This window comes from Motacilla alba, chromosome 9, assembly GCF_015832195.1.
Source record: "Motacilla alba alba isolate MOTALB_02 chromosome 9, Motacilla_alba_V1.0_pri, whole genome shotgun sequence".
NCBI classification, from domain to species: Eukaryota; Metazoa; Chordata; class Aves; order Passeriformes; family Motacillidae; genus Motacilla; species Motacilla alba.
In genome coordinates this window covers 20,413,299-20,432,898 of record NC_052024.1, presented here as the reverse complement: position 1 = coordinate 20,432,898, position 19,600 = coordinate 20,413,299, and the positions used below count along the sequence as shown (strand labels likewise).

Sequence of the window (19,600 nt, the reverse complement as noted above, 5' to 3'; positions counted from 1 at the left end):
TCATGCATTAGAGCAATGGGAATATATTATTTACAGGTTATACTTGCCTTCAATTTCTGTCCATTTTTTCCCTTGAAAATTTCATGTGTTTCTAAATTAAGTACAGGCATAGGTAAGACTCTGTTCCAGCTAGATTCGGGAAAAAGGGTTTAGTATGACCATTTTCCACTGCTGCACCCATTTCTGTAGTTCATGGATAATCAGTTTGTTAGTGTTTATGATCTACATTGTTAAACTTCACTTTCATTCTAATGAATTTCTGTTAAGAGAGATTGTGTACAGGGATTCACAATATTTATGTACCTGCATAAATCAGAAAACAGGAGACTGTACTATCAAGGGAGTTATATTTGTCCACAGCCTTTTTCATGAATAAATACTTACCTGTGAAGCAATGAGAATATGTCATTCCCATGCAGACACTTTGGGCAGAAAACCCAAAATTAATGGTATAAGCCAAAATTAATGGTCATTGGTTAGGGCTGTGCTAATCACAAATGAGCAGTTTCTGATAATTAGAAATTATTGTCTATGTCAGTAGCTGAGTGAGGTCTTGCACTTTCTTTCTGCCCTTGGGATTTAAACACAGTGCAGCCAGCAATCATTTCCCTTGCTTGTGCTTTGCTTGTTGTCTGTCACAGAACAGTTTAATTTCCCTTTTACTCCTCCTACTTAAGACACAATTTTTTCTGCAATCCTGGGGCCAGATTGTGATAAATCACACATGCACTCACAAACAAAAACAAAGACCAAGGTGGTACCAGCTGTGAAAAATATACCTGTGTACCTAAACTATGGTGTGTTCCTTTCTCTGGTGTGTAAATCTGTGCCATTTACTGGCCTGTTACTGCATGAGCTGCACAATATGAAGCTGCTCATGGTGTTCATTAGGGAAAGGGAAGGGATGCTTGGGGTACCCAATGTCACCCCCTGCAGATCTGGGCTGTGCTGCCCACCTGGATGCTCTCCAGAGGGACACAGATCTCCCCCAGGTCCTCTGCCAGTCTCTGCAGATGCCCTGGACACCCTGCAGTGTCTAACAAGGTGTGAGATGTTCCTGTTTCAGGTCCTGGTCCATCACAGGATCCCTGTTCCTTGAGCTCTGGGATGTGGCACTGAACTTTTCAATCATTCTGCCCTCAGAGCAGTGACACAGAGTAAGCAGCGATGTGAAACTGGGAGAATTTTTCCTTCTGTGTCTCGGTCCCCTCCTGTGCAGCAATCAGGAGCCTTTGGAGGCATTTCAGGTTGACTCTGCTGCTCTTTTAGCTCTGTATTGGAATAGCTTCATTACAGTCAATGGAACTATTCCATTGAGTAGCTTATTCAGTGAGGTGAGAAAGAAGCTCATAATGTGGCCATAATAAAAGGCTCAATTTTGTCTCCTTTAAATGCACAAAATTCCATTGTCTCCAGCTTAAAAGGAAACAGGGATATCAGGCCTAATGCTGTCTGTCTAAATGTAATTCTACCTGCTACCTCTGACCTTTATTTTTAGAACAATTCTGCTTTTAAAGGAAAGTGCAGAAATATAGGAGCATTTTTCTATTTATATAGGGAAAAAAGTGAAATCACTACTTTTGTCTGGGTGCAGGAGCATGACAATGTGCCTGCCAAACTCTATGTGTAGCTTGGCCTTCAAACCAGGCAGCAGAGCCTTAAATGAACAAAAGACACAACAAAAGCCTTATTTGAAGACTAGCAGGAGGATGTCGGGGACTGGAATTATGTTTAAGGATATCAGACTCTTTTTTTTTAATGCGTCTTTTGAGTCATATTTAAAAGGATTCAGATGGGACAGAGTTAAATCTTGGACCAAAATGAATAAGGTCATCTGTAATTTTTTATATTACAGAAGGCATGGTGTGTACTGTTACAGGTACTGGCAATGTCCAAGAATTGCTGCTGGAAAGGCTGCCAGTTTCACTTTGGGGAGGATAAAGCAGCAGTTCAGCGCTGTTGTTCTCTGATGTTTAAATTCTTTTCCGCATTTTGTTGAGTACAAGGATAAGCTTGATGCGCAGAGCCGGTTCCGGTACCCAGGGCTGCAGCGAGGAAACAAAACACGAGATGGCAGCCGGGAGTATTCCTGGGAGTGACAGCCGGAGCCTGCCGGGGAAATGGGGCTGGAATTGGGGTAGAACAAATAAAACGACAGTCTCCTCCTCTCGCCGGTGGTGAGCGTGTTTAGACCGAGCCCGTCTCTTATTTGCCTTGTTTCTTACAGTCCTTCTCCTGGAATGGTCTTGGATGCTTTTCAAAATGACTGTACTCAGTGTTATAAAAAGCCCTGTGTGTCTGATCTCGTAGCTATACAAAAATCAATAAGCTGCTATTAAAAATGCCAAGGTACAGAGTGAAAGCCTGTGGGCACAGGCCCAGGAACTTCCCTGGCACTACGTGGGTGAGTCCTTTTGAGAACAGCTTGTGTCAGGATGGGACACTTCCATCCAATTACGCTTGGATTGTCTCTACCAGGAATTTCCTGTCCAGCTGTGGGGATGTGGTTAACACACCAGTCATGTCAGAATCATAATTCTGTAGTGATATCTTGGTATTCTACAATCTAATGCCTCTCCCTCTTGCTCATGTAGCTGCTTCATAGCTGCTGTGTGGGCTAAGCCTGATATCCCTCAGCAAGGCAGTGGGACAGGCTAAACTCCATAAAGGAGAAATGCAGTTTGAAAGATGAGATGTATTTTTCTTTTAAATTGATTATTTAAAATCCCTTTGTAAAAAATAAACTACAAAACAGATTTTTTGTTCTAGAATTTATAAATGCATTGTTTCCACATTAATAATGCAATTTATATGGGCTTTGCTCTTTATATAATGATTGTCATATTTGTCTCGCTTAATGGGTTGGTATATTTTACCAATATTATAATCTATTTTATTTTTGTTGATGCTGGTTATTTTGGAATAGCCAAGCTCATTTCTTTGACAGACAGTAAGAGACAAGAAGAAACTTTTAAATTAATTTAGGCTCTTCAATCACAGATATGAACTGTAATAGCTGAACATGTTTTAATATACATTTGAGAGGAAATCAAACCCACAATAAAACATACTAATGATGCTGAAAGTTTTAGGGCTGGGGTCACAATGGATTGCATTTGAATACATCTGAGACAACATTTCATCTCTTCTATTAAGCACTAATACATGTGGACTCGACCTGGGGCTCAAATATTGCCCAGTCAGCAAGTGGCCCTCTGAGCTGAGCTTAAATGAGTGCCATCCTCATTTCCCAGAGCTTTTGGTCCACTCTATGACTTTTGGAAGGTAATTTTTAATATCTGTTTCTCCCACTTCATTGCAGGCTCAAATACTTTGTAAAATCTGCTGGGGAAATGCAATGTTTTGCGCAGTGTTGTGCAGTCTATCTTAGCACAGCATAATAATTATGCTGCCAACATTTTAGCTAACCCTACGTGCTGAATGCTACCCCACTGTGAGTGATTCTAGTTTTCACTGTTGTCTTATTAAATCAGCCTGTAGTTTGTACCAGAGCCAACACATGACCCAGTTTACCTTCAAGATAATAAACAGCTCTTTAGTTTCTTCTCAGATTATTATCAGATCCATAGAATATCCTGTTGTTACCCTGATAATGGGAAAGCAATCATTTGACCTAGGAGAACTTCAGGAGGAAAGACTAATATGGGCAGTCTATAGGAGCTCTGAGTCAATCAGATTACAGTCTGTTTTCTAGAACTAATTTAGTAGTTGCCAATAATATTGGTCTGAAGTTCTCGTGTTCCCCATAAACCTGCACAAAAAATGCTCTGACAGCTTCCTCACCCAACTCTTTCTACTCTCACTGAATTCACCTGCAAGGATTTTTTCCATTAGTGTGTCTGTACCTTTTCATTGAAATACCCCCAGAAGTGGCTCTTTTTGTTGTTGGAGTTTTTTGTGTTTTGGGTTTTTAAAAAAAATTTTGGTGGTATTTGTGACAGAGCCATCTATCAAATACAAAGCAGCTCCAGGCAATATTCTTGTTTTGCATGAAGTGTTGGGTAGCTCCAGTGGCATCTACTTAAAGTCACCACAAATATCTTTGCAAATTCTTGATCCATCCATTTGACTAATGACTGTACTGCTTAAGAGAACTCAGACTGAAAATAGCTTGCTTTCACTAAAAATAATGCTGCAGTAATTAGGTGTTTTAAGTCACCTGAATGCTGTGAGAGCCATTAGGCTCCTTTGGCACATGAAAGCAGAGCAATGGGAAAGCTACTTCAGAAAATCACATATAAAACATATTCAGAAGTTCTTTTCGAAAGGTATTGCAAAAAAGCATACTTTTTTTATACATTGAAGTAATAAGTAGTTTAGCAAATCCTTTGCAAACTTGTCAAAATGTCACATCCAGGTACTGGATTGGAAAATTAGTAACTGCTGAAGTGTGTGAGTGTTTAAAGGTGTCACTGTGTGTGGCAGGCTGGCGGATTTTAGCTTCTGGCTTTAAGGAGAGATGTTAATCATTATGGCTGATATTTAAAATGTCAGAAGACCTTAGCATGAAGATAAAGGATTTAATATGAGACTCTGCTGTGCCATGTTTCCTCACAGAGAAGGAGGATCGGCACCTGTTCCTTTCTTCTTTTTTTTTTTTTTTATTTTTAATTTAAATTCAGTGGCACTGTAATAGCTGAAGCAGCATCCCAAAAGTAGAGTGTATGGAGGTGTGTGGTGGGGAAATGGATTGCTGAGTGTTCCTTCCTTTTTTGGAACCATCCTGTTAAATCCTTCTGTAGCTCCTGTACTGTCTCAGCAGTACCTGGGAATCACAGCAGCCAGTGGCATTGGCAGGGAAGCAGGGCTGGAGGAAGGGAACCTTGGTTTATCTCTTCCATCCTCACCTGCCTTCCTTTGCTTTGGCTTTGGATGAGGCTCTGAAAAAATTGAGGAAAATTTTCTTTTTCAGCAAGTTTCTTGGCAAGCATTTCAACTACCTCTTCTTAATGCTTTCTAAGAGAATACTAGGTAAGCAAAGCTGCAGAATTGCTTTGCTCCCACAGCCAGGGCTTTTAAACTACTTAGTGAGAGTGGTCTTAGTGCCTGAAGAAGTCTAAAAAAGAGTAAAGAGAAAAAGTAATTTATGATTTTTTTTTGGTTTTGTTTTTCCTATTTCCTTTCAGCAAAAGGCTGCAAATGCGCTCAGGTAGCCGAAGCTTTACATTATTTGAATTTAAGCATAGAGTTTCCTCTCTGCCTGGTTAATTCTGCCCAGTTTGGTAAAATTAAATAATCATATATTAATTTCTCTGCCTTGTTGTTTAAGTGGACAACCTGCTGCCCTGGCACACCTGAAGGATGGTATTTGTTAAATGTTACTGACATGAAAATGATCTATAAACATTGAATAACAAACTGTAATATCCCGTTAAGGAAGTATTTAACCAATTTGGATAAATATATAATTATATTATCATTATGTTGGTGTAACTATTTCAGTTCAGGTTCTGTTTTTTCCTACCAAATCTGATAAATGGTATGGAACAAGCTGTCACCAGATAAAGTTATACAAAGTCACATAAATTTTTCATTTTTAAAGACGACAGAGTTCAGAGAAAGTGTTTTGTGTACTGAGTAGCATTTTATATGCGATGAAATAGAAGAAAAGACAAAATTTTTTGCTTTTGGCAAGGTAACACAGAGACTTTGTGGTTGGTGTTCCAGCTTTAAAAAGAGAATGGAAGAAGATTGATGTCTTGATGAATATTAATTGATGCCTTTCCACAATTTTTCTATAAAACAAGTTATTTCCTAAAACCAGTGATGAACTTTATGGCTGTTACCTTGGTACTGTTGTGAAGAACTTTTGATTCCCAATCTTTCATTGGTATTTCTATCAGGATGGGTGGTTTTGTGAAGAGAAAAATTGTGCTTGGATAGGAAGATTTGGCATCTGAGTTCAAAAGGGGAATTCTATCTGATTTACTTACCCAGGAGTTTGATGACCTGTGGATAAGAGGAAGGTCATCTTTGTCCTGTTTTCTTTTGTTAATGCTCTGCAGCAGAAATTGTTGTTAGTTAATGACTTCATGGGCAGCTTCAGTGGAGAGACAATGAACAATCCCAGGGTAGAGTCCCTGAACTTGAGCATTGAGCTGAGACACACCAGGGCAGCAGTGTTCCCTTCTGAACTTATTCAGTAGGGCAAAAGTTCAGGTGATCCAAAGCTCTGAAGCACCCAGATATTTCCACCAGGCAATGCCCTTGGCTGTCTGCACCAGCGGGAGCAGGAGCCTTTGTGAGAGGGGATTTTCCAGTGCAGTTTAACGTGTCCCACGTGTTCTGCACAGCTTCTGCCATCACCCCCCAGCTGAGGCACCACTGCTGGGACCCTCCTGGCTGGGATCTGCAGGGTCAGGTGAAACCTGAGCTTATAGCCTCCGTAAGGAAGTTAGTTGTGCTTGTACCGCTGTAGATGGAGGTTTTGGTTGGCTGTTTCTTGTTTCCTCAACATGAAATGGAGAAGCTAAAGACACACATTTCATTATGGAATGCTTCACTTTCAGGAGACCTTTTTTAGTGCTCAGCCTTATAAAATTACATTTCAACGTGTTTGGCTTTTCCTGCATGCATGTGCATTTCTTCCCATTGCTTCCTCAAAATAAAAGAAACCTGACACAATTCTTTCTCTCTTGACAATGTGCTGCCTGTTTCTCTCACTTTCTTCCCTCCCTGTAGCTTCTTTATCTTTTGTTCTCCCAATCATGCCATTTACTTTCCCAGTAGCTGAGAAACAGGAGCTACAAGACATGCACTATGAAATTATTTTACCATAAAATTCAATGGAAAATCTCAGTAATCCTTCACAAGTTATCACACATGAAAAAATAGTGCACAGTCTTATAAAACATGGGATAAAGTACTCGGCATGTGGCAGTCAATAAACTGATGGAAAAGGGTTTTTACCCAACATGAGAAGTTGAATTAGTAATACATAAAAGGCAAAAACTACTTTTCCTTTCTTCAGTGATGACAGTGGATGCTCTTGGTATGAGTTGCATTTCTCAAAGAAGAGAAGACCAAGGAAAGGCAATTTCTGCTCGAGCATCGTCAGGATCAAAACATCATCTATAATTTCTTGGTGTCTAAGGCAGTTTTGACGAGTATAGACCTGACAGTCAATGGTCAGAACACATTTAATACATCTTTCATGTGCCGAAGTTAGTGGGTCTAAGGTCTCCCTGGGGTAATATGATGTAAAAGATGATCATGGCACTAATTTACTCACAGACCATTAGCTCTCTGTAGATGCAAAACTCTGTAGACCTATGTGCAAGGAACATGCTCCTCAGATCCCCATATTACACTGCAATCCTTCATTTTCTTAATGCAATTTCCTGCAGCTGTTGGTCGTATGGGATGCAATGAAGAGTAGACCTCGGCAAGCCATAACTCTGAGTAATAGGTCTTCTTATTTTGCACTAAATATTTTGAGTGTTTCATTCCTTAAGCAAAGAGGGGAGATGAAATTTTAAATGTAAAAATGATTTGTTATAGTCAGTTTTGACAAACAGTATTCTCTAGTGTTTCATTGCTTTAAAGGAATTGGCACAGAAAAATGAAATGCGAACCATCGTTATGGAGCTTTTTTTTATAGTCTTCTTGCCTCTGTTTTCCAATTTTAATAAGGTGCCTGTAAAAAATGAATAATGAAGCAATATATAAACAATGTTACAAAGGCAGCATTTCCTCATTAGGTTGAGCACCCTCCTCTTTTATAGATAGATTTTTTTTTTAATATTCTGAAGGTAAATTTGGGATGAAATGCCAAGAATCTATAGAATGATGTGCAATGATGGAGAATTAATGTCACACAGCAAATTGTGTTGCTGTTTGAATAGTATATCATGCAGTTCAGTGCCAGCAGATTTAACAAACGTGTCAGCCATCATTATTCAAGCATCCAAAAGGTCATCTTTCTATTCCAGCAGGGTTGTCTAGTAGCTTACAGTGTGCACATAACAAAAGATGATGTGTGGGATCTCCAGCGATCTTTTTGATCAAGAATCAATTAAAATAAGTTGCTGTTAATGTGACACAAGATATAGACAAAGTGAGATACGTTTGACAGCCACTAATTACAGCAGGCAGCCAAAAGAGCTCTGCAGAGATATGGGGACAGAAATGGCTAAATTAGTAAACTGTGTTGACACAATCACTCAGTATTTTTTGATGTGCAAACACAGCATATTCCCAGGTCTGGTGAACCTGACAGGCATGAGTTACTGAAACTTTATGAAAATGAAGCTGAGAATATGATTTTTTTCTTTTTAAATTTTACAATTAGAGTAGCTCAAAACTAATTATCCCAGCAAAATGGAATGAGCAAGCTGTCCCAGCAGGGGAAGTTTGCACTTGTCGGTGGTGCTGCCTGAGTTTAAAAGCAATCTCGAACAAGATGCTTTTTAACCTGGGGATGCCACCAAGAAAATGTGCCTGTTCTTTAAAGCAAATGGATCCTGACTTCTGTCCTACTCCCTCACTCCTTGTGGTGCCCAGTGGGAATGCTACATCACCTTGCTTTAGAGCAGGAATTAAAGAAATGTAAATCTGGGGTAATTCTGCCCAGCTGGATCTCAGTCCAGAGCTCAGAGCTCCCTCGGCATATGCCCTTCTTTGGGACAGTGTCCAAGAACAGCCGTGTTCAGATGCCCGGGGTGGAGGCAGGGTTGTTCTGTTGGATTTGTTATTTTGTTGGATTTTTTTTTCCCCTCCTCCTTTGATGGCTTATGAAAAGTGCCAAATGATCTTGTCATGTTCCGGGTGATTCGGTGTGTGTTTCATTTGGAGCTGTGTATGCCCACAGGAGGTTAACTGGTGCCTTGTAAGATGGATCCTGATAAAAACCTAACCCAGCTGTGCCACTGTTTTGAAACTGAATTCTGGATGAGAATCCCAGGGTGTCTTATCTCCTGCTTTGCCATAACATTTGTGAACATTTTTTAAAATAACTCAGGGATTTTATGAGACTGAAATTGTTATTCTTCACCGCATCATGAAATCTCCCTACATTTTCTTAGCAAGCATTTTTTACAGCCTTGGACTTCTAATTGGGAAAATTGGGACTGCTTTAATGCCAGAGCTGTATTTCAGCTAATGGAAGAGCCTGACACAGCACTGAGGTCAGCACTTTCTAGTGTGTTTATCATATTGTTTTCAACCTTGGGTTGAGCTCAAATCTTCCTCTTCTTTCCCTTGGTCAGACTTGCCAAATCAAATCTGTGGTTTTTTTTCCTTTTCTCTGGAGTCTGACCATGCCTCTCTTTCCTCTGCTGGGTGCTTAATGTCTCTCACAGTGACATAACCCCCTGTCCATTTATTAGCTTGACCCCAGCCTCACCTTGTCTGCTGTAGCTTATTTCTGGTTCCTCTGTGTCCATGGCCCCCAGTTCTCCCCAGAACAGAGGGACACCCCACAGCAGACTCTTTTTTTATCCGAATGTTTCAATTCTTTCTATCTGCTGTGTAATCTCCCAAGCTTGTAATTTTTTAAGTGTTGTGTCCTATTCCCCATGCTGGCTGAATGCAGAGTATCATGAGGCTAATGCTTTTTTCTGTCCCTTAAATAACAGCTAGAGTCTCTTGTAAGGTTTATCACAAACTGGCTGCCTGTGTCTGAGGTCAGGTTTTCATCAGGTTTCATATTCCTGAATTTTTGACTAAATCCTCTCTTACTGAGCTGAGCATGAATTAGCAGCATACATTTATTTAAGTCATCATTGCAAAGGCTCTTCCAAAGAGTTCCTTCAGGATCAAGGTAACCCCTGAACAACTGTGCATCACGATTCCTTGCTGAAATTCTGGTGCTTTACCAATAAGGAGGTAAGACACAGACCAGTGGTGTTAATAAAAATATAAATGGTTTTCAGCCCAACATCGTGTGCGAACCAAAGCTGAGGATTGAATCACAAATTCATACTGTAGAAGATCAGAAGGAAACATCATAATCCAATTTGATTTTCTGTCCACAGACCTTCACCCAATCAATCCTGTGGTATAAAGCTGCTGTTTCTAACCTAGAAAAACCCAAGTTATTAGGCTGTGTTGCTGTTGCAGACCGAAGCCCAATTTTTTTCCTATCCTGGGAAATGATTCTATAATTTCTGAGGAAATGGAAAGTATCTCACTAGTTGATTGTTAAATTGTTCAACAAATTGAACATTCTTTGAGCTTGAAATGTGAGGTACCCCAGAAGAAGTGGGGAAGGTGGAATGCGGATGATAGTAGTACTCTTTGACCAGGAATTTACCTTTTTCACTTATACTGAGCCAAAAGCAAGCTAAAACCTCTGCATGAACTTTCATTTCTGCATTAAATATGAGTCTGAGAAGCCTGCACTATATTTTTCTTCATTTCTCCCAAATGGGATGTATGTAAAATACCTTTTGCTTTCTATTTTGATGTAAAGAACTCTGGCTATACATTTCATTTTTCTTTGCAATACAAAATAATCTCTCCATCTCTTGAAGTTTGCAGTTTTGTGGAGTTCAGGGGTAGCTTTTCCATACAAATGCTTCCCTTTGCATTGAGTGAGCTCTGACTGTGGTGTTCTCTGACATTTCCCCTTACCATAGACTGTTCTGCATCTCTTAAAGGCACTGAGCCATTCTGGGACTGATGTGACAAGACATGACAGGAAATTCCACTGAATAAAACAAATTATACACTAGAGATGGGCTGAACTGACTGAAAACAATTTGGACACCAGGGGCAATGGAAGGTGCTGAGAAGGCTGAGAGTAATGACATTTTCTTTTGGATTGTATTTGAAGTATTTTGATGCAGAACTTGGTGTAAATCACTTTGTGAGTTCTTTGGGTTGTGGCCCTTCAGGTTCCTAGCTCCAAAGGGTGCACGCATGGATGTGAGTGAGCCACATCCATTAATTAATTGTAGCTGATAACGACTCATTATGATTTTGACTCTTATTGGAAAATTTATATATTCAATTCTTCAGTTTGTGCATTGCTCAATAACATTTATAAAGAGAAAAGGGTGATGTTTGTACCCAAGTTTTAATTCGCAGTGTAATCAAGCAATCACATGCCAGTGTTGCAAAGCAAATTGTCCAACACATGTGATCAATGGAAGGATGTTGTTGAAAGTTATTTTACTTTAAATAGTGATGAAGAATTTCTGTCTATTAAATGCAACAATGAAAGTCATACTTGATGTGGGAAAGTATTTAAATACCCCCAATAGGGAATAGGAAGAAATCTAGTAAATGAATTAGGAGTGTTTGTCATTTATGTCTTCCAACTTCAACAATGAGGAAAATTTACTTGATTGGTCTTTGGCGTCTGTCAATTTTAAATCATTGTGCGTCAGCTCCTTTTGTGAGGCACTTTGTAAGCGAGACGCAGGTGATGAGTTATTGCCAATAAACCAGGATTGCCATTTGGGCTGTACAGTAACAAAACATAAATTTTGCTTAATGTGCCTTTAAGAATGTGAGCTGAGTGGATGCGCTGCTGGCAATGAGTAATGATTCACAGCATCAGGACGAGGATCCGTTTGTCTGTCTCATCTTGTCATGTAAATGTTCAAAGAAACCCCAAGCAGCTAATACAGCAATCTGGCAGCAGTCTGCACTGAGCTCTGCGAGTCAAAGGCTCCTGCAGCAGAGCAGGGTGTTCACGTGGAGACTCTGCTTTCCTTGCTACCCTCTGGATGACAGATGTGGATGCAGAGCAGCCTTTGTGGAGACAGGCGATCTTGCACCCACTGGCAATCGGTCAGTACTGCTGGGAACGGCACTGGAAAAGAGAGGGGTGGAGATATTTTACACTTTATTTCAGGCATTTTCCTGTGGTATGCTGATATTAATCCCTAGAATAATAGAAATGTTTCAAATAACACCCAGGGAACGCCATTTGAGTTTTACGCTGACACCTGTTCAGAAGGAAATGTCAGGAAAACATTTATGCAAGAGCAGATCGAGCTTTGTCATTTGGAGTTTAATTAATACTTGAGATTTCTGCCCTGCATCAGTAGAAATCAGCAATGACCATTAGTGAACCTGCAGAATTCCTCTGTTGAAAGACAGATTGGAATACTGTACTCATTCCTGCCTTGATTTTCCTGTGTGTATTGCCAGGAAACTGTTCCTAGTAAGGCTGGGTTTACACTGGGATTTGACCTGCCCGTCTTAGTGGAATGGCTGAGTTTGATGACAGGGATCCTGTTTGGGAGGCTCTATCAGCATCAATCCAGGCTGCCAATTAATTCAGTGCTTTGGTATTTATTACAGTATTCCTGGACTGTTTCTTTCATGTGAAATTCAGTAAAACCAACAGATTGAAATAGACTATTGCATATGGTGCTGTAATATTTAGGTTTTAATTGCATTTCTGAGAAAAAGTACAAACTTAAGTGCTTATCTCAATGGAAATATGAAATAGATTGCAACCTTAAATGAACTGCAAAGCAGTTGAATAGAAGATGTTCTTGGAAAATACAGAGATACTATTTTTTATAGGTATATCAACATGTGCAAATTATGCTGGTAGCACCTATTATTGTATTTATAGACAGATATTCAAAGGTGTATCCTTGGAGGTCAAGGAGCAGGCCCAGTACAGCTATAGAAGAGATGATACAACCCCTTGCTATGGTCAGTACCAGGTGCTTTATGAACAGCACAGCTTTTTATAGTGGTGTTTTACTATCACTGATGGTCAATTAAATTAATAATTCACACATGAGTAACTTTATACATTATTCTGTGGTAAGAAGGAGCTCCTGTAATTTTTCCAGCCATTGAAATTATTTTTTTTGTCCTAATCAGAATCATCAAAATCTGTTTCTCTTGTGTCCATAACAATTTTGCATGGGGGGTACAGAGATAAATGGATTCCCAAAACACAGTGATTTAGTTTCGTTAAATTGTTCATGTTTTTGGTTTTACTTGCAGTCGAAGAGTGTCAAATTTTGTGAAGTTGGTAAAAATACTCGTGCCCCTGAATGTGCCGTTTTACCGGTGCTGGGCATGTTTTCCCTCCCACGTGGCATTCTGGGAACGAGCTGCTGGTTGTGAGCAGAATTGTCAGCTTTTGCAAGTTAGAAACCAGCTCCAGCCATCCACAAATGACAGAGAGATTTCTGAGCATCCTTAGCAGGGAAGACAAAAAGAGAAGGGTTTTGGGCTGTCTGCATGGGCGTATATGTGTGTGTAGTGTAAACGTCCACAGAGCAAAGAACATTGTTCCAAGTGGGTGTTTGCACTTCTCAAGAGATTTAAAATACCAGACACCGAGCACAGAGTATATTTTGTGAGCCAGGAACTATATTAGCAACTGCAGAAAAATCAGTAGAATGTATATGACTGATTTGATTAAAAACTCTTAAGGCAGAGTGCATCTAAGAAGAATTTTCATAATTGTAAATTAGATTGTTGAAAATATTTTTTCCACAGACTAAAATTTTTTTTTCTGCTCCTGTAGTCATTAGATTTGTAATTAAGCAATGGAGTCTTTTGTTTTGTTTTAAGAGAAAAAACTTGTTTGGTATCTTCTAAGAATGAAAGGAATAAACAACTATTGCAAGCCAAATGGTAGAACAAAAGATATTTGTTCATAGCAGGTTCAGTAAATAACGTTTCTGCGGCCAGTTGGAAGTGGCCTGTATAAAAATAAATATTTAACATTTTTGCTGCCATTAGAATGTAAATTAGTTAAATATGTAAAGGTTTTTGTTTTTGTTTTGGTTTTTTTTTTCTGTTTTATGATAATCCTTTACATCAAGTGTAGTAATACTTGTTCCTGGTATTGTTAAGTGCCCATGTCAGATTCTCAGTTCGTTGTCCTGAACCACTTGATTTCCTTTCCCCAAGTTTCTTTGGTAGCTTGTTCTGTTGAATTCTATCTGGGAGCAGCATCTGTATGCAGCTCATATTTTGGGGTTACTAAATAGCAAGCAGTCATAAGGCACTGTCCTCTAGCTCTCCAGAATTACTTTTTTAACATTTAAACAAAAGAAATAACCCTAAATGCCGATATTAATTCACAATGTAGTTTAACATCCAATAATAAATGCCAAATGTTAATAGTAAATCTATGGAGACAGTGCCATATTTTGTCATCTAAATACCTTTAACTACCACAAGGTCTTTCAATATAATTAGTAGAGAATATTGAGCCCAGCCAGAAATATGGGATTCATCATTAAATTCAGAGGCTTCTTTATCTCTGTGAGTCTAATCATGTGTGCAGACAAATTGTTAATGGCATGGGCTTTATTGCTCTTAGATTTCCTCTATTTGAAATGGAATAGCCTGCTTTGTGAGAAATAATTAGGTTTCATTGTTCTACCTGCATCAAGTCTTGTTGATAATCTTACGGTTTTAGCAATTCAGATTCAGAGAGCAGTTGGTGGTGGTGATGATATTTCATTTTCAATCACAAAGTATTGTTATTTTTCCTCCTTCCTCCGTTATATTTTCTTCCCTTTCCTGTGCCAGTAAGAGATGTAATATCACTAAATTTCAATAGCTGAATGTCAATAATTAACAAATGAAAGCAATTTTGGTTTGCAATATGCAGATTTGAGAATATATCTCCTTTGGTTGGCACACACTGCAATATTTTGTAGGACACCTCACCTATGCCTATGCAATCAGAAATATAAAGCCTCAAGGCAATGACAGCCTATTTCATAATCATATACAATTCTCAGTGATTTGCAAACTCATTGTTTGACCTTGTTTTTTTGGTTGGGTGAGTTATGATTATACTTAAGGATTAATTAGCCTTCTGGTACTTGTTCACATAGAAGAAAGAATTGCTTTTCTGTAGCAAGGGTCATTTGCTGTGTCTTGAAGTCTCTGGAGAAGCCCCTCTCATGTCTTTCAGTTTTAGGAAGTCCCAGAATTAATATAAGCTGAGGTTTTATATGAAACCAAGGGACTGTGTGTCAGGGACATTTAACAGATTTGTTGCTTGTAGCTCCAGAGGAGGGATTTTGGCTCTTTTGGCATAAGTACCAGGTCTCTTGTTGACTAATACATTTCAGAATGATTTTTAGAATGAGATTCTTGTCCCAAATGCACAGTAGGAAATAATAGCAATCTGACTGAGAAGTCACTATGAGATGCATTTCTCTGTCTACAGGGTGGAAGACTATATATCTTTTGTCCAGGTCTGCATTTCACGTTTCCAAACACATTCCTAACAGATTTCCAAAACTGTTCATTGGCACTGCATCCTCCACTGTCAGTGCCCTCTGGCTAGGAGAGTTCTAAAGCCCCAGGAAAATACCTAATATTTTTTATTTCCTTTCTTATACCAAGGCAAATTCTTTGAGATTTTTTAATTTGTACTAATTCACCCTGTATTAGTATGTCCTGACACTGGTCTAACCATACCCCAAATCTCTTGACCAATCCTCAGATAAATTATAATTTAGATCTATTTTCATCCTAAAGCCAGGACACTGCAAACACTTGTGGGAATTATTCAAGAAGCAGCTCCAGAGGGGGTTTTTCAGTCACTAGACTTGTGGGAAGGTTTTCCCTATTTTAATGCCTGTAGCGTAAACAGACACTGACATCTACTTACAAATACTTTCATTAAGTTACAACTTCCCTGGGAAGATGGGAAACATTAAAACATCACAACGAGAGCTGTTTGTTGTGAAATATTGGGTATTGGCTGCATGAAATGCAGGACTCTGAGTGCATATGAGTGGACTTTAAAATCCCTTGCCCAGCAAGAACAGATTCTAATCTATTTTTGCAGTACAGTCCCTGTGCTCCTGAAGTGCTGCTTGTTCCATGACACAGATCCATCTCAAACCCAAGGCTCTTTGGGATCCTCAAGAGAAGTGATGTTTTGTCTGCATCTCCTCAGCTAAAGCGTGGTTGATGTGATGCCTGCGCAGTGTATAATGGCCGAATCGGGACTGCTGAAATTTATACAATATTTCAGTAGATAGAGCACTCATCCAGGCTTGCAAGACTGAAACTCTGGGCTCTTTGTAGCCTCGGGGAGATCAAATCCATACCTTTCATTTCTCATTAAAGCGCCCTAGGTATGCAGCACAGAGGGCATTGTCCACTCCAGTTACATCTCTGTCGTTCTGCTAGAAACCCCTGCAGGTCCTTGGGCTGAACAGACACAGTGTGTCTATGGTTCAGTCACCGAGGCAGCCTGGGTCAGCAGAGATCTTGGCCCAGTTACTAATCCAAGTTCAAAGTGCCTTTGGGCAAAACACTCCGTGTAAAAATTATGAGCAGTCGCCAGAAGAGGGCTCAGCCCCCAGCCCCCTCTTCCCGCTTGTCCTGCGTAGGTGCTCTCACTCCTGGACTACAGATTGTGCTGCCCCGCTTTGGTTCCACTTGCAGAAGTTTTCCACGGGGCTGTGGAGAGCAGAGAGTGCCTCTGCCCGAGGGCAGGTGGCTGCAGCATTGCAGAAATGGGGAGAAGACGAGAGTTTGAACCCTTTTGTGCTGAGAGCACTGTGGAAGGTTCGCCTCTTTTTCTCCACAGTGTAGAGAAGAGAAGTGACTCATATTGCTTCCTTCCATTATGCTGTTTTTTTTTTATAGGAATGACCCTCTCTAACTTTGTTGAAAGGAATGATTTCAGTGCATAAATGTAGTAGCAGATGATTATTTTGGGACTGGCTCCAGCAATATATGAAGTAACCACCACTCTGCCTTTTTGCATTGTTACCTATTCTCTGTGAGAGATTACTGCCTCCAAAGCAGAGATCCTTACTCCCTGTCAATCCAGAGTCAGCCAGGTTGGCCTGAACCAGCATTAAAAGTGATTTAAACTAATCTGTTTGACTTGTTATTAAACTGGCCTTGTAACATTCCCCCAAGCTGCCAGGAGGGCTCTGCTCTGCGAAAGGCAGAGCCTCACTCAAGCAGAGGCAAAGTGGAGCAGTAAGTTCTGCCAGGGTTTCAGCCTGTCTGCTGGCTCCCTAAATCATGGAGCCTGTTGGAACTCTGAGATCCTGTCTGACTCCTGCAGCCCAGAGTAAGGCCCCTGAGCCCACAGGGAGCTGGGATTTATGGCACTCATTGCTTCAGCATCCCCCCTGAGCTACTTGAGAGTGTGAGGTGCTGTGAATCCCTCACAGAGTGCCCAATTCCCCTTTGTGTGCTGCCACAAAACACCTCTCAAAATGTCACAAGATGCAGTTGGGAAGTCAGGTGCTTAAAATTGAGATTGTTATGTGACCAGTGTGGAAGTGCCCAGATCTTTCTGTATATTCAGATCTTTGTGGTTTCCCCCTCATTTAGTGCATTTATCATATAGTATTTAGTGAAAACACTGAGGAAAAGAAAAGGACCAAACAAATAGGGCTGTTCCATCCCACCAGTATGATGGAACAGTTAAATTAATGGCTAAATCTAATTAGGAAATGAAAAATTACAGCTTGTCTGCTGCCAATACTAAAGCAAATGGACTGTGAGATAGAGCTATGGTTACACTGCAAAATTATCTTCCCATTGTTGAATCTTAAGGTGGCTTTGCTGCCTGCACTTGGAAATAAAATAGTCCTAGCAATTATGGTTCACAATTTGTGAGTGGTTTGAAATGAAGTGGCCTTTACTATAATAAATGGATTATTGTGTGTTGACAAAGTACAGGTTTAATTAACAGTGACAGATAAAGCTATTGCATTTAAAAGCTGTTTATATTAGAAATTACCTGATAAAAAAGGGGGTTTGAACATTCTAAATACTCAGTTATGCATTACCATCTTGATCTGCTACCATATGTATTCAGCATTGCTTGGAATCACAGCAAGTTTTTCTGAGACATCAGACTGTCATAATAACTGATAGATCAGTGGCTTGATTTACATATTTATTATGGAGCAACTGCTTGTTTTCATCAACATAACTTAGATCTTATGCATCCTTTGTCTCAAGTTAATTTGAAAATATTAATTTTCCAGTGACAGCTCAGTCTCCTTCCTGGTTAATCCCTTAATTTCCCATCTACCTAGGAGTGACATTTAGTGAAATGAATGAGAAATGGTAGCTTCAGGATGTCATTGTCCTTACTGACTAAGAGCAAACAGGCAGCCCAAGAGAGGTCTGGGTAGCTGTACAAAATATATCAATCACAAAAACAAAAGCTAATTGCTTTCTATTTTTGTTCCTTTACGCAAGAACAGAACTTTAAAAATATCTCCTTCTTTAGTTTATTAATTTTCAGAAGCCTAAACCCACATATTTTTAGAAAAAAAATAATCCTCAAAAGGAAAAAAATGTGCCATCTGTCAGAACTAGGAATGTTGTTTCACTCTGCACATTTTGTTTTCAGCATCATATTCAGCATCATCTGGATCACAGTGTCTTAATCCTTCAGCACAGGAATTTGCACAGAGGCACTCTTGGATCTCAGGGAAAATAGTCGCTGTAATATTTTAATGATTAAGAAGTGTTTGTGTTTCTGTCTTTTGTTAATTCCCCACTTTTCCCTAATTTTACCTATTTCTGCAATTCAAGGTAGCAAAGATGTTCAGAGGAACACAGACAAGCTGAGAAGAAGGAAATTGCTGAAAGGGAGTGGCTCACTGCTTTCTGTGTTGTTGCACTTTGTGTGGTAGAACTTAATGGACAAGGTAGGGAGAAAAATGGAAGAATTACAGTGAGGACATTAAGAAATTGGAGTCTAAAAGGGCAGAGAGAGGAGTGGACAAGGTAAGAAGCAAAGGATCACAGTCTTGGGGATGTTGTTGGTTGGAAGTGTTGGCAGGTACTTCACCCTTTGGCAACACGTTTAGACCTCTTAGAAATTAGAAAAGCTTTAAAAAGTCAGCTTGAATTTCCATTGCTGCTCATGTCTTTGTAGATTCCTTCCATCAAGGTTATTTTCTGCTGGCGTGCATCAGGATTTCTTTAAAACAGTGCTGTTATTTGCACAATGCATCCTGCATCCACACTGGGAGTTCTGCACATTACCTGAGGTACCTCCACCAGGATCTCCCACCTTCTCCTGGGTGAGCCCTGTGCAGCTTTACTGCTCATGAGGATTTTACTGTGCTGCTCATGAGGATTTTACTGATGGGACCCAAATACCTAGTTTGTTTGGTAAATGGATTTTAAGAATGAAAACAAGATTTTGTTTTGTTTTGTTTTCATATGCCATCAGTTTAGCACCATACATCAAGTGTGTGCTGATAGGGACAGTGAACATGATTTTAGCCTCCAGCCTGTTACTAACTTTAGTTTAGTAGAGGTTCAATCTAGTTCACTTATTTAGCTTGCCTCTGTTGCATGACTAAAGATCTAAGGGAAAAATGCTTAAAGTCCCAGCATCTGTTAATTTAAGCTATTTAAAGTACAAATGAATCAGAGGAAAGGATTTTTTAAAATCAGTTTCTTAGAGGGTTTGCTCCACTCACTGTGCGTGTCTATGTTGAAAATCACAGGAACTATTTTAAAATTACAAGTTACAAAGCAGCCATTAGAAAAATGATTTTGAGTCAACAATTTTCATACCTCCAATAATACAGTAATGTATTCCTCTGGTGGGAAGGTGCAGTGGTGAGCCTGGAAATGCCTGTAAGGTATCATTCTTCCTCCCAGACAAAACCCCCGATGGCTGCTTAAAATTATT

The 19,600-nt window shown here is 39.7% G+C and overlaps 1 protein-coding gene across 8 annotated transcripts in view; it reads left to right on the top strand.

The window, feature by feature from the left end:
• NLGN1 (neuroligin 1) overlaps nucleotides 1-19,600 on the top strand; it is a 425,895-nt gene that overhangs the window by 151,835 nt on the left and 254,460 nt on the right. The window lies entirely within an intron of this gene.